The sequence below is a fragment of the Dermacentor albipictus genome, chromosome 3, assembly GCF_038994185.2.
Source record: "Dermacentor albipictus isolate Rhodes 1998 colony chromosome 3, USDA_Dalb.pri_finalv2, whole genome shotgun sequence".
Taxonomy (NCBI): domain Eukaryota; kingdom Metazoa; phylum Arthropoda; class Arachnida; order Ixodida; family Ixodidae; genus Dermacentor; species Dermacentor albipictus.
The window spans coordinates 5,335,968-5,352,166 of record NC_091823.1 but is presented as its reverse complement, the minus strand read 5'-3'; the positions used below and the strand labels follow the sequence as shown (position 1 = coordinate 5,352,166).

Here is a 16,199-nt window from a genome sequence, read left to right as displayed (position 1 = left end):
GGAAAATAAGTTTTTGAGGTGGAGCGTGATTTGCCTACTTTCCCGAGTTTAGCAAGGCCGCTATTGGATCAGTCACTATCTAGGCAGATACATTTATGGATATACAGGGTGTCCTAGCTACCTTTAGCCAGAGTTTAAAAATGTGCCGATGCACTCTAAGATGAAGCAAGGAAATGCATGTTGCTGACCATTGTATACAGTAAGTCATACTATTTTTTGTATTCTGCTCAACTGCATAATTAGTCAAGATTATTTAACCAACTCTGGAAGCAACAAAGTTAGGCAAAAAATTCCCATGAGAAAGTTGTAGAGCGCTTTGCAAAACATTCGATCATAAACCGCCACGAGGGAAGCACATCGGTAGCATAAACTGCATCGCCAATGCCTGCGTCACTTCCCTGACGCCTAAGCGGCAGCACACCCTGCCACGTTGCAGGCTCATTGCACAATTTTGCAGGCTCTGCATGAGGACACCTGATTAGCAGTATAAGTCAGTGCCACAATCACTGACACTGAGGCAGGCGCAAGAGGATGAAAGAGCATGTCCCGGCCACAGCGGCCACTTTTCGATGGGGGCGAAATGCAAAAACACCCGTTTACTTAGATTTAGGTGCACGTCGAAAATCCCCTGGTAGTACATATTATTCCGGAGTTCCCCAACTAGGGTGTGCCTCATTATCAAATTAAGGTTTGCGCACGTAAAACCCCATAATATAATTTTAATTTTTTTAAACAGCATGATCGCGGCGTTGGAACTCGGTAGAAAGTGACATAGTTTCGTTCTCTCTGCATGCGACTGCACCACGGGGAAACAAGCAGACGAAACGGAAGTACATCTCTGTTGGTACGGTACGAAGTAAAACAAAGACACGCAGACATTTGGTTTCTATGTTTTATTATTTTTATCAACTTTAGTTCGTCTGTTAATAGAAGCAAGAGATTAAACAAATAACTGATGCTGCCTTGGATAATTCTCGAGGTCTCGTGTCGCTATGAGCAACGTCGCGGCACCGCCATGCACATAGCACACTTGAGCGAGAGACACTGACTCTCCGGCTGGGAGAGCGCCACCCGCGAGGAGGACAAACGGCGTGTGGTTTCTAATTTAAGCTTTTTCCATGGCGCGTAGTGGTGCAATACTTAGCAGACACGATTGTTAGCGCGCTTTGTATGCACTGCGCTTGTCAGCTCAATATGGACAGACCTGGTGAGGGGTCTTTAAAGAGACACTAAAGGCAGATACTAAGTCGACGCGGACTTAGTATCTACCGCGACGTGGACTGTTTAAACACCATTCCAGAAACCTCACAATGCTTGTTTCCTCCCAAGAAAAGACTAAGTTTATCAGAAAATTGTATCTGAAGGGTCCGAATACTTTTTTCGAAATTCAAATCTCCCGCCACCCAGTTGGGGAGCGGTGACATTGCATACACCATCACCGCCCTTTGCTGCCGTCGGCAAGTAAAAGCGCCCGACAGGCGGCGGCACCAAGCCAAGACAGAGTGGCGGATTCGCCGCTACACCTTATTTTTGGTCAAGTGGCATAGATCAACTGGGCATCCCGCGACATCACATGGAAGTTGAATTCTCTGCTACTTGCAGTTTGTGCGAGTTTTGCGAGCCGGAAAGTACTGAAACGCGAAAGCGTGGGTGGCGCATAGTCGAGCGAAAATGAAGCCTTTCGACCGCTCACGTCACTGTTAACGGTAATTTCAATTATTTTTTTCTAAACATGAAAGGGAACTGGACAAGTAGCATTTTATTTCAACTTATTGCACAATACAAAGTCGTTTTTTGCAACGAGTAGCTGAGTGCTAGTGACAGAATTTAACTGAAGAGTGCTTTCCTCATTGGGCAAGTGCTTGAATGTCCTTGGGGAGTCTCTAATCATGTCCTGCATTTACCTCGACTTCTCGATTATCAAGGCTCTGTTTGCAATAATATTGACGCCTTAGAGATTCTCGAGAACTAATCTATCACTTTAACTTGACCTAGTATTTGCCTTTAGCGTCCCTTTAAAGGGCAACTCCGGCGGTTTTTTGACCATGTCAGGGTAATAGAATATTTAGATTCCTGAGACCCCCCTGTAACGAGTCTAATAGGGGAATTGTTCCGCAACATATCAAAACAGGCGGATTTTCTGCATGTAAGCACCGTTGCATCACTCTGAATCACACTGATCTGAGCGACCACACAACTTCGAAAACAGCGAGTGGGAGACCGTAGTACGGGATCATTCTTCGTATGCTCTTCATGCACACAATATGTTCCGTTAAGCTGACACAGATGAGGACTTTGCGCGTATGATCGTTCATTTAGAGAACGCATAGTTTTCTTGTGGAAATGCTGATGCCGGTATTCACACCATTGGCAGCGGAAAAAGGCAGTTGTTTACGCTGCTGTAACGAAGGGGCCTACGCTTGCTGCCCATTTGGAACACAAGGCGAGTGTGCACCTCAGAACCTAAATAATGAGTCTGCATGACAATATGTAAACATACACCCGTGTTCGTAGTCACATGTAATTTAAGGAAGTACCGGCGAGTACGGCTGGCAGCTTTCCATCAAAAACATATCGATGTCGGTACTGCTCCGTGTTGTCAATTCCTGCTTTGTGTGTGCACTGTACGAAATCAGGAATAGTTTATTTCAAATCCGTACAGTTAAGCTGAACTACAGAAGCAGTTTTCTTGATCCTAATGGCTTAATTAGCTTCAGGTCAGTCGCTTACGTCCGCCCAGTAATAGACGCACGCACTCCGCAACTGTGACATATGGGCTTAAGCTCGGCTGAAGGCGATCGGCATCGGCTCAACCTGTGTGTGCGGATGGCGAGGGCTGATGTTTGTGCAGCTAACAAAGCGACACCGCTTGCCACCCCCTATCCCTTTCCCATCCACAGAGAACGCAACTTCTCGCGACAGCAACTTCTCCCGCCATGCACTAGCTCATGATTGTCGCCGCCTTGACACTGTCGTCTGCATGATCCCGGCATGCTCTGCATGGAACACGCTCGATGTCATAGACAATATGGCCTGTAACTGAGGAGGAGGTAAGGTAGGGTGCCCGAGGCAATTCATTAAATTCATTTGTAAAAGGCCTGTGCAACTCTCAAACCTGCCATTTTGAGGATATGAGGGAAGTGTTCAGAAGAACATACTATTGGATCTTGCCGTTGAGTGCGGGAGTTGGCAAATGTTGAAGAGGATTTTGAGATGAAACTGAAGGTTTATTTACATTATTTACAGTAATACAGTAAAACCTTGTTAAACGATACCCGCTTAAACAGTAGTTTCGTTTTAAAAGTACTAAAGTCCAATCCCCGACTCAGCAGCTATTGAACATAATGTGTTTTGTAGCCGCATAAACCGTACCAGCTTATTGCGTACGCATCGGTTCAAACGTAGCGTTTCTCCTTTTCGTAGGGCAAACATGCGGTGCGTCGTCTCTATCGGGCGGCCTGGCAGAACAACAAGCCACAGAGATTGGAACAACGGCCTCCAAGCGCCCTGTGCGTTTGTGCGTGAAGCCACATCAACATCAACATCATTTCGGCACCGTGCCAGAGTGTGTTGTGGCGTCGTGCAAGTGAGGATTCATGTCATGCCGTAGCTCGGATAAAAAAAGACGCTGGGTGCTCAGTGTAGAAGAAAAATTAGACATTGTTCGTGTCATCGAACGTAACACGAAGAAGTCGGTGCTGGTACACGACAGGGATCTGCTGTTGACTACGGTGTGTGGAATTTGAAATGCGAACAAGTTGCTCGGCAGCATTGTTGCGACCGCAAAGAGATGTTAGCTACAAGGTTCAACTTTTCGCCATTGTTGCCTCTGTGGTTGCCAAAGTGCCGACTAGCGACAGTGGTGAGGACGACACAGAAAGCGACAGCATCGGCGGTTCAGGCCCGACAGTGGCAGAAGCTGCGCGTTACGTCAGCCTCATGAATGCAATCATCACAACGAGAACAGCACCTGGAAATGAAAAAGGCGCCCCGGGACTTCTGCAGCACTACCGTGCGTGTGCACAAGAATATGTAACGTCAACGAGGAATCTGCCATGCGAGTGTTTGCCCAGAAGAGGGGGCTGGCTAAAAAGCTGGCACACAGCTTCAGTAAGTTTGAGGCCCCTGTCATCGTGCTAGGCCGCCGCGGCATCAAACGAAAATAACACTTTTGTCGCGCGAAGTGAATAAATGCTGCATGTTTTTTTCCCTTTCATTGCACTCTCTCCGTGTTCCATTTTCGACAGGTAAGTGGGCGATCTCACGCTATTTCAGTTAAACAGTACTACCGTTTAGTATGTACTTTTTCTGAGCCCCGGCCAACTATGGTTTAACAAGGTTGCACTATAACACAAAGTAATGAACAGTCATAAAGTCATCGATGGGTGGCAGCAAATTGGACGCTGCGGCCTGTGGAAAGAAGAACGAAAAAAAAATGGATGAATGAAGGAAAGAATGAATGTCTTTTCTCCCTGTCTCTTGCTTTTTAACCCCTTCCGTCTCTCGGGGTCACGTCACTTTCGGCCAATCGTCGAGCTCGCTCAGGTGTCGTCATTTTCCTCCAATGGTAGGTGCCCGTGCAAGTGTTGTCACATTCGGCCCATGGGGTCGCACCAAGGGCTCCACTGTCTGATGGGTGACTTACCACCAGCGTTGCCTTGGTGTTGCCTCCCCGCTTGAAAGCACCCACAGCTGGAGGAGACGGGTTGTTTTTGAACGACCTTTCAGAGCTGCTTTGCTTGGGACCAAGATCAACTACCCGGAACCATGTCAGCCTCCCGTTCCACTTTCGGGAAGAGTCAAGCAAGGGCTTGTCTTCCGAACTTGTCAACTCGCCAACTTGTCTGACAGGTCCGGGAATGTGTTAGACGTGCCCCTGCGCACCCCAATTGGAATGCGACGGCGATTTTATGTGGTCGGGAAACTCGAGTGATGCCAGGAAATGGGTCCGTATCCAACAATACCAAGTGAATTTCATCGACATCTGTTGACATTTAAAAATTGCCGGAGTAGCCCTTTAAGTGGGAGTCCTCCGTGGTGTTGTGGCTGTGCCTACTACATGTATGAATTTAGCCACTGTTCAAATAAATCAATTAATTGTATTTTTCGATTGCAGTTCTTGGGCGCCAGTTCCTGCGTCGGCATAACCGAGCGAACAAGCAGAGCAAAACATGAAAGTGAATGCGGAGCGCAGCGGGAGATGAAAGACGTGTGAGGAGGAAAGCGGAGGCAGGTACGGCAAAAGCATGAGAAGTGTAGTGCTGCGACAATGGCTACGAGATGGCGTGGGGGTCTGTCGGCAGCTAGTGTTCCTGTATATGCTCCCGCAGGGAGCAGAGTTGCGCATAACTTTTCCAGCGCCGCTCGCACCCCTATTCGCCAAGTGATATCGCATGGTGCAAATGACGTCAAATGATCAACTTCGGCACTGCGAAGCCAACTTTATGGGTACGACGCTGACTCGCTTCTGTCAGTGCCATCGAAATTGCGATCAGCAGACCGTCGAGCGTGTGTTGTACCGATCGGCTCCGGGTTGTAGGTAGGGTATTCGACAATATTAAGTTAATGACTTTGATGAAGTGGTAAGAAGCACATCTTTTCGACACTTGTATTCCAGTATGAAGGGGTACAGCACACCAAACTGCACAAATCGCACGGAAGGTGGCAAAGTTTTTTTCGCGGTGCCATGCAGACGGACGAGACCGGCCAGCTCCGAAAGGACATGCGAGATGCGTTCGCCTCGCTTACAGAGGTGAGTTCGGCTCGTTTACGCTAAAGCAGCATTTATCTCAAGTAACACTCCTGTACATGCTGAAATGCTTACCCTGGCATGAAAAATTGCTCACTGGTACGATTTTTGGCATATATGTGCAGTGCAACACAGACACAGGACAAAGAATTAACCACACGTCTGTGTTGTGCTGCACATATACGCCAAGAATGTTAACTTACCAATTTGCCCAATTCGCTGTATTGCTTGTACGATTGTTCTGGCTAGGCAGCTCTGGAACAGTGTGTCCAAAACAGTAAATACTGGCACATACAATTTGCCCGCTGCACCCTGGTTTTTTTCTACTCTTTCTTCTTCTTCTTCTTTTTTTTTGTGTCCGCATTCTGATTTTTCGTGTAAGGTCAATTCATGTGCTGGTGTTCATTGTTTTGCAGTAAGCGAAAACATTGTGAGCTCCCGCTGATGAGACATCTGTGATAGCTTCAGCATTTACCACCCACAATCTGTTGCTTGTTCGATCAGCCTTTGTCGATGTGAGGAATGTAAAATTCTTTTTGTATGCTTCATAGGCGCTGTGCTATAGTAAATTAACCTGAGTAGTATGAAGAGATAAAATAATATCTGTTGTCATATTACAGTCTGCAATGTGTGAATAATTTGCAAGTTTGCCATCGTATGTGATTAGTGCAATAAATATAGCCTGTTGTTACTCTTAATAACTTGTTGCCTTTCTAGTGTCTTTTGAATTCTGCCCCTCAAGGCTCTAAGAACTAGCACTCACCCCCTGCTGCCACCAGCCATTGCTCATCCATTCCCTTTGTGGGGATGCGCGACTCTCGCGCGTCCCCTGATGTTTTTCCCGCATAGCGCGTCTCCTGTAATCCGGCTTCGCCGCGTGGCCTGCGTGATGCTCGCGGCGGTCGATGTGGTTGGGGCGCAGTGCGAGAGATGGCGCGAGTGTTGCGCTGCTGACGCCGCCTCACGGCAGGGTTACTTGGGGGCGCCGGGCAGAACGGGGTGACTCTTTCCCGGCGGGTCGGCGAACAGCGCGGACATTCCGCGCGCGCGGCGACCGATGCTTCTGCGAGACCACCTCCCGTGGCAGCCTTCGAACGCGCCACGATTCACGTGACCGTACACGCGAACGACCAGGCGTTGGGATCCAGCATGGGGCGAACATATTCGCTCGCGGTGAGTCTGACTTCTAGATTTGTCGCGCGCCCATCGGCATCTTTTGTGGATAGCAACTCGGCTAGCAGTCATTGATCTATGAAAGGTGCAATAAATGCCCTTGTGATTGTTTGCACTACTGTGTTGTCGTTCCTTTGTCCCAAGAGCACGGAGGAGAACCCCACACCTTATACGAAATAAATTTGATCTAGAAGGTTGTGCATGTTCCATCTTTTTCTACTTGCAGATTTGCTGCTACGAAGCAGCTAAGTTTGCGGTATGAATCGTAAAAATAAGCTTTGCATAAAATGTGCGCACATGAACATTTGAAATGCGTTTAAATCTACTTGTCTGAACCGCATATATCGCAAACGTGCAGCTGCTGTGAACGACGGTTAGTAATGAATGACGGTCACGGTTAACGGTCACTGACATAACCGCAGGCACGATAGTTCTCTTGGCGACGCTCATTATTCGTCTGGTTTTGGCAGGCAAAATGTGCTCACATAATGGTCCACCACACGTGTGTGAAGTTTGCTTTAAGCACCCTTTAAAACATTTCTTGCCTTGCGGCCTCCGTGAGAAAACTTCATATGAATACTGAAAAACATTGCACCACTTTTTGCTGCAAGGTAATGCACGTTTGCACGCGAACTTTTCAGTTGTTCGAGACACGGGCGTAGACGGGATTTTATTTCGAGGGATCGAGGGGGGTCCTACTTCTTATATGTACGTTCGTGCGTGTGTTTTTATATGTACGTGTATATGTGTACATACAAATAAAAAACTTCGGCGGGCTGGCGCCCCTCCGGCTACGCCAATCGTTCTAGCGTAGCCTGCATTAAAAAGTGTCATCTTGCTCAGCACTTGCGAACAGTTGCCGCATGTAGCTCGCGACTAGCAGACAAAAAAGCAAATCGAACACCGGGCGGCATCTGCCTCCTGCACGCGCGAGTTGCTTCACTGCAGAGCAGGAGCTCAATGGCGGACCTATGCGCAACGCTGCTCCCTGCGGGAGCATATAAAGGAACACTATCGACGGCGTCACCCATGAGCTGGCTCTCGCAATCTCCAGATTGGCGAGACAGTCTCGCCGCACTTTGCTTCATTTGCAACGTGCTGCGCGAGACAGATTGTCCGCGCCAGCCAATATATCACGAAATGAAAAAAAGCTGCGCTCAAATTTTGCGTTATATGGAGTATCGTAATCGTCGGTGAATTTTTAAAATGTAAATTAATTAAGTTTCATTATTTTTTTTCTCCGCACGATTTCATTCGAACAAGTGGAGAACTCTATTTTCAGTATCATAGAGCCTCAATAAATATTTTATTAAACAACGAAGCAAAATCGCGCGACAAACCATCATGCGACCTGCAGACAAGCTTCCAAGTACACGCCTGCCGACAAAACCACTTGTCCAGGCCATCTAGTCGTCCAACGCATTCCGAACTGACGTGCCGTGATTACTGGGTCATTACCTACTTATTAAAGCAGAAAAAACTACATGGATTTTTTTGTCAGTACTCCTTTAATCTACTCTAACCCTTCTTAATGCACTTTAATCCTCCTTAATCAACCCTAATGCTGTCTCATTCACTTTAATCCACCCTAATCCTACTTAATCCACCCTAATCTTCCTTCATTCACTTTAATTCACCCTAGCCCATCATAATTCTCCTTAATGCACCTTAATCCTTCTTAATCCACCGTTAGCCTTCTTCATGCACTTTACTCTACCCTAATCCACTATAATCGTCCTTAATGCACCTCAACGCAGCTTCATCGACCTTAATCCAACCTAGTCCTCCTTTATGCACCTTAATCCACCTTTATGCACCTTCACCGACTTTAATCCTCCTTAATGCACCCGACTTCATATTAATGCAATCACTAATCAATCATTACTTTGCTAATCATGAATCATCTCTTATACGTGGCTGCACATGCTTTGGTTCGCTTCCCGCCTTCCTTCGTTCATGTGATATTTTCTGTAGCTCACAACGGGACCTTCAAACAGAGGTCTAAGGCTTTCACTTAATAAGCCACACACAAAGGGATGTGTCACCAGCAATACCAGGTCAGACGCACGAAGCATCTGATCATGTGGCAGAAAAATTGTCTGGAGTATAAAATTCGCCTCAAAGCTCCCTTTACATCGGTGTACCCCGTTGACACGGCTTTAAGAAAAAAACCAACCTCCTCATAAACGTTGCCTCCAGCATTATCGATGCTGTTATTAGCGTTTCTCAATTTTTTAAAAACCACTGGGGCGCCCAACTGGCCCAAAATGACACGCCTCCATAGAATCATGCGGCCCGTCCGCGGAAGCCCAGGAGGAAAAGCGCGCCGTGCGAAGCAGGTGGGCGAGGAGAATCGAGGAGGAAAGCGCCGTGAGGAGGAGAGTGTCGCTACTTTCAAACTTTTCTGCCTTTTCATCGGGCGAGGAGGAAAGGGTGCGCGGCGAGCTGTTCCTCCACTCTGGCTTGTGCGATCCGGCGCGGCGCTGCTTGAAAGTATTGATGTCGCGTGCTGCGGAACGATTTCGAGATGATCGTACTTTGTGAAATTTGGGCAATGTCCGTTCATACAAGGTCGTCAGGGAAGCCTTTCGGTGCATCGGTAACTACAGTACGCGGAAATATCTCTTGGGGGCGCAAACACGTGACGCGCATTATCAGCCGCGGTGTGTGTATGTGTTGTGAACTATTTTGCGAATATCGGTTTTAATTCAACGAAGGGAACCGGCGTCTCTGCATTACCAGCGTGAAATGGTAAATCTGCTCGCTATCTGATCGCTTGGCATAGGGACTAAAACATAAGAGCGCACGCTCGTGTACGGCCAACCTATCAGGCAACCACGAAACATCTAAGCGACAGGCGCTATCCAATATTTGTGATACACCAGCATCCTTCTGACGCATTTCAAATCTAGTAGGCTTGAAATCACTATATGTCTTGTTAGATATAGAGCTGTTTCCTGCGATTACTTCGAGTTCCCCAAACCACTTCGAATCGCAGCACAGCTAATTGAGGAATGCCGAAGCAGGAAAGCACATTCCAGAGGAGCGGCCGAGCAAACAAGTTTAAGGCAACAAGTTCACGTGCCAACAAGTTCGTGCGCCGCCGTGATTAGCAGGTGGGCCTCGGACAATGGAGCATGAGCAGCCCTCCCCTTCTCCTCGTTAGAAGTGCATTGCCAGTCTGCGAGGCAAGACCGCAGAGAGCCGCCAGGTGTGACACCGCGACACGGGCGCCTACCATTGGCTGAAAGTGGCGTCATCTGAGAGGACTCTCCTATTGGTCAAACATGACGTGACTTCCAGTGCTCGGAGGGTTTATAAGAAGCCTTCCAGAGAGACCTGAGCATTCTGGGACATTCCCTGAGTCCCTGATTCACCTCTCTCGAACTTCTTGCCGCGGGCCGCAGCGTCCGAGTTGCTGCCGGCCCGTAATGACTGTACGACGGCTACTTGTCTCTCACCTCCTTGTATATAATGTAGAAGAAATCCCTCCCAAGTTTGGGTTTTCATCCCGAAGTCCGTCCTTAAACCCCTACATCTGGTTGGCAGCGGTAGGATCGCCTCCGAATGCATCAGCTGGTGGCAGCGCTACAGAGAAACCTTCGTCGAGAGAGATCCTAAGGAACCTGGAAGAGCGAAGAAGAGAGAGCCTTCGTCGAAAGAGGTCCGAAGAAACTGGGAGTAGCGAAGAAGGAGCGAGCCTTCGACCCAGAGAGTCCGGAGGAACCGGGAACAGCGGACGAATGAACCGGATGGCAGGGTGCTGCAACCGTAAGTGAGCGCGTGGTTTTTTTTCTTATGATTCGCCAGACTCAAATGTTGTGTGTTCATTTTGATAGTTCTGGGAATCGGGAGTTTGATGCACTGTGTATTTGCACAAATTAATTAAGGAAAACAGTTTTAACCACCTGTCGGGGCAGCTGCCATGGATCTTAGAAGGTTGACGAGGTTAGACTTGTTGTTGGTGTGCGACGATTTGGGAGTTGAGGCGGACGAACGGATGAAAACGCCAGCTATCATAAAGGCGATTAATGATAGTGGCAATGATGATGAAAGCATTAAGCTTGCTTGGGAGGTGATACAGGAGCCACGGCAGCGTGAGCGTCGTGTACGTTTGCGAGAGCGTCGTGAACTTAAAGAGTGAGAGTAGGCGTGAAAAACGCGAGAATGAACGGAAGCATGAGCTTCAAGAACTTACTCTTAGGTGTGAGCATCACGAACGTGAGAATGAACGCGAACGCGAGTATCAGGAACGTAAGCTTGAGCGTGAGCAAAAGTATGAGAGAGAGAAGGCAGCACTGATCAAAGAGATACAGCATTGTGATCAGTTATTGGCACAGAGACAACGGCTGTCTGAGAATTCTGTAGGTAGTACAGAGAGAAAGAATGAGACAGCATCGAGCGGATTTTCGCCAGAAGCCGACAAAAAGAGTAGTGCCTGTGAGATTAGCTGCAGAGTCATAAGTGAAGGGAAAGGGCTAGCTGCTAACGATGCCTTGGTGGCAACAGAGGCCGTTAAAGGCCGCAGGGAGAGCGACGAGGTGCTGTGCCAACAGATGACTGTAGAGACAGCTAGGCCAGCTGCGAACAATTTGGCACAGTCACCGCGTGTGTGCGTCGCTGGTAATGTTAGCGAGGTTGCTAGCGAAGAAAAGGGTACTGTTGACGCGACAGACGCGAGCACCCATGTAGAGCCAGATCTGCGTGCAGAAGTGAAGTGCGAGCTGAGCGATGCAGTTGAGAGTAGTTCTCGGGATGGCGAGCTCCGTAGCTCACGAGAGAACAACTGCATTGTTCAGGGATCGGTGCGGCTCTCCGCCAGTCTAGATGGCCTAGATAGGGATGATTCAGTTAATCATTCGGACTGTGCGCGTGAGACAGCGATCGAGACCGACGGACTGTGTGTCGATGCACAGCGTGAGCTGGGCAATGTAGTAGAGGGCAGTTCGCAAGAGTGCGAGTTGTCTTACTCGAGTAAAGCCTGCTGCATTGTGCCAGAGTCGGTTGGGCTGTGCGCCAGTCGAGGCAAAGTGAGAGTAGATTTAAATGTAAATCACTCGGACTGTGCGGGTAAGAGACCGATCCGGGCCGACGAAATGTGTACCGGCCAGCACGAGGCACGAGGCGACATGAAAGCGAGTGCAAAGAGAAAGCGCCGTAAAAATAAGCGCGGTAAAGACCGAAAGTCGGTAACTAATGTCGTGCCGCCAAAGATGGCGAGAAACCCAAAAGGGCAGGGCGCGAGGAAGAAGGTGCGGTCGTCACGGACGATGTTGACGCACCCAAAATGTTCGAGCCACCGGTCAAAGGGTGACCGCGAAGCATGTTCTGCGCGGACGCGGACAAAGGGCACGGGGCAGTTAATCTCCTCGTCGTTCCGTGGTTCTTTTCACAGCTCAGCGTGCAGTTCGAAGAAACGCAAGGTGGCAGGACGAGACCAGGTGGGGAGTAGCGACGCGGTCAGTCGAGTTCGTGTTGAAAGCGGGGCGCGGGGACGCAAATTGGCAGGAGACCGTAACGTCTTGGGGGAGCTGATAATGAATCAGCCCTTTTGTTGTCTCTCGGCAGCCAGAGTAGCTTTGAGACCACGCCCACCCCGAGTACGGCTCAAAGTATGAGTCAGTCAAAAACGTTTGAAACGGGAGGCCAAGAGCCCTTCCGTAGAAATGAAGTGTGTTGTTTTTATTTTTGAGCATCGGAAAATTTCGCGATTTGAGACTAGGTTTTCTTTCAATATGTAAAGGTATGAGCTTTGTTTGTGTTTTCGTTTGAGAAGCTCGAGATTTGAAAGGTGCGTTTGTGTAAACATGTAGTCTCGCGAGATGCTCATTAATAAGTAAATAGGCTTTTTTTTGTGTGTGTGTGTGAGTAACCTGAGGGTCAAGGTTATTGTTAAGAGGCCTATCGTAACGCGCGTGTGTGTTATTTAACCTTCTTTCTTTTTAAGTGTTGAATTTTGTAAGGTTAAGCGCGTAGATTTGAGTGAGTGCATGATTTGCACGGAGAAGCGTTCTTAGTTCCATTAGCGCGTGTCCTGTGTGGACGGAAGGAAGCAGACTTTATGACTGGGTTGCTAGTGTGTGTGGAAGGCAGCCGTATTCTGACTTCTCTGATAAGTACGCGTGGAACGAGTTATTAAAAGACGCATTATTTTAAGAGTTCTGCGGAGTGTGTAAGTCCCGCAAGTTTAATTGTTCATTTAAGTCACGTGTCCTAGAGGGACTAAAGGGAGAAACGTGAGTAAGCGTAAATGAAAAGTTTGCCTACAACGCAAGTACGCGTTTTGTTTAGTGACCACAAGGCTAGTGCGCTTGTGATTACGTACTTGTGAGGTTGACCAGATTGTTCAGTGGCACCAATACGTGCGATAAGTACGCCACTGCGATAGATTGGAAACATGCTGTTCGTGTGGTTAGGCCACTTAAGTTATGTTCGGCTGTTTTCATTTGTTGTTTGCATCGTCAACGACCCTTTTGTTTTGCAACAACAATAGTACTCTGGTCTTGTCGGCATTCGAGGAGAAATGGATAGCTGTTTGGAAGGGTGGTTGGAACTGCTTTGTCAAAATTGGGGAAATAAAAGATCAGGGTTCATTTTGACTCAGTAATAGCCTGGCGAGTCAGGGGTGAAGAGCCTGCGCTTACGCGTGGTGCAGCGCTGTGTTGTTTGGTTTGTTTGACGTATGTTCTCCAGGGCCCAGGATCCCGAGGGTTGTCAAACGAGGCTCGACCCCAGTACCCTGCAGCTTTTTTCAGCGTTCCTCATGGCCAGCGAATTGAGTTCACCGGCCATTCAGAACTACCGGAGCGAGGACGAGCTGTTAGATATGGAGCTGTTTCCTGCGATTACTTCGAGTTCCCCAAACCACTTCGAATCGCAGCACAGCTAATTGAGGAATGCCGAAGCAGGAAAGCACATTCCAGAGGAGCGGCCGAGCAAACAAGTTTAAGGCAACAAGTTCACGTGCCAACAAGTTCGTGCGCCGCCGGGATTAGCAGGTGGGCCTCGGACAATGGAGCATGAGCAGCCCTCCCCTTCTCCTCGTTAGAAGTGCATTGCCAGTCTGCGAGGCAAGACCGCAGAGAGCCGCCAGGTGTGACACCGCGACACGGGCGCCTACCATTGGCTGAAAGTGGCGTCATCTGAGAGGACTCTCCTATTGGTCAAACATGACGTGACTTCCAGTGCTCGGAGGGTTTATAAGAAGCCTTCCAGAGAGACCTGAGCATTCTGGGACATTCCCTGAGTCCCTGATTCACCTCTCTCGAACTTCTTGCCGCGGGCCGCAGCGTCCGAGTTGCTGCCGGCCCGTAATGACTGTACGTTTGTTAATTGACGCTCACCTCTCTGTACATAATGTAGAATAAACCCTCACAAGTTGTGGTTTTCATCCCGACGTCCGTCCTCCAACCCCTACAGTCTGCACTAGCCTCCTGCGTGACCCGCCGTGGTTGCTCAGTGGCTATGGTGTTGGGCTGCTGAGCACGAGGTTGCGGGATCGAATCCCGGCCACGGCGGCCGCATTTCGATGGGGGCGAAATGCGAAAACACCCGTGTACTTAGATTTAGGTGCACGTTAAAGAACCCCAGGTGGTCGAAATTTCCGGAGTCCTCCACTACGGCGTGCCTCATAATCAGAAAGTGGTTTTGGCACGTAAAACCCCATAATCTAATCTAATCTAGCCTCCTGCGTGAGGTCAATGGCGTTGCTCAACACAGCGATCACTGCGGTTGATGAACCAGCATGATACTGTCACGTGGTAGTGACGTATAAAAACACAGTAGCAATACTGTGAAAGAAGAGACTAACTTTCATTGGGCGAACTTGTGCCCACAAAAACAGGCTACACCTAAAGAACGGCGAACACAGTCGGCGATCGTCTAAATCTGATCAGCGGGTCAAGCCAACACCACCTAGATAGCACAAGGCCTTTTCACTCCGATCCATGACGTCATGCTACCTGGCCCGACTGCCATAGAATCTAATGTGGACGCTCCCGACTAGGCAACAGTGCTTTTGACGTCGCCGCTTTCATCACGCCAGCCTTGTCAATAGAAATTTCGGGCCAGGTAGCATGACGTCATGGATCGGAGTAAACAGGCCTTGCGCTATCTAGGTGGTGTTGGTCAAGCGCGTCGGCTTTTATACATCAGTCGTCGAATTTTCCAGAGTAATCGCTGGTACCCGCGTGCCTTCCACAAAGTTCTACATTTTTCGCGTCGCGCACATACGCAATCAGATTACACAAGGTTCATCAATCAGATTACACAAGGAACCATCCATAACATTCCGGGAACTTCCGATACATGCAGGCACATCCTGCGCTGTGCGACAACATCTGTCAGGTGCTGAAACATGTCGCCCGATAAAGACAAACAAGTACGCGTGTCAATACATATATAAGCTATGTGCTTCGGCACTGCCTTTTTGCCCTGTAAAGCCATAATATCCGAGAAGGATCGCTTAAAAAATATGTGGTGGCTATTTTTTTAGGACAACATTTCCGTAAACGTGCGAGTGCTTCGTAGAGAACGGAACGAACACAACCGAATAAAAATCGTAATCATCCTCTTTCTCGAAAAAGAAAAACGGGCTAACGCCATAGTACGACCTCGCACACGCCGCACAACGTTTACAGACATTGATGCAGCATGCTTGTACCATCCGCTATGTAGAACGAAGGTATCTGTAATCCGGCACCCACCACTGCTTAAGATGCTCGCACAGTTCGTAAGCGGTCGCTTTGCTGGACAAGTATAGTTGACGCTGTAAGGTATGCTGTTATTAATAACTAAAATTATTTTATTGATGAGTGGAAGGCTCCTCCACAGAACCAAGTAGTCAAGCAATGTAATCTGCAGCTAACAGTTTGAACGCTTGTCAGAGTATAACAGCACAGCTCAGGACTATCGTAGTAGAACGGTGCCCACACTGTTGTGATCGTCGCGTAAGTTTCATTGCTCCTAAACCGCAGCTTAGAGCTAGAGGATAATACAGCAATAAGGACGCATTTGTGAATGGAACTTTCAGCAATACACAACTGATCTCCGAGGCTGATTGTAGGCGTCAATATAATCGCAAACAGAGCTTTAGTAACCGAGAAATTGAGGTAAATGCATGACACAATTTGACCCCCCCAGAGACATACCGGTACTAGCCCGATGACGAAGGCCCTCCTCATAATTTATGTCACTAGTACTCAACTACTCGTATTAAAAAGAACACGTCATTAAGTTATAAGACGGAAGAAAATGGTACTTGTCTACTTCTGTTCGA

At 48.4% G+C, this 16,199-nt stretch overlaps 1 protein-coding gene across 2 annotated transcripts in view; it reads right to left on the bottom strand.

The window, feature by feature from the left end:
• Window positions 1–16,199, bottom strand: part of LOC135920179 (ankyrin repeat domain-containing protein 50) — a 116,392-nt gene that overhangs the window by 87,332 nt on the left and 12,861 nt on the right. The gene's annotated exons all lie outside the window — the stretch shown is intronic.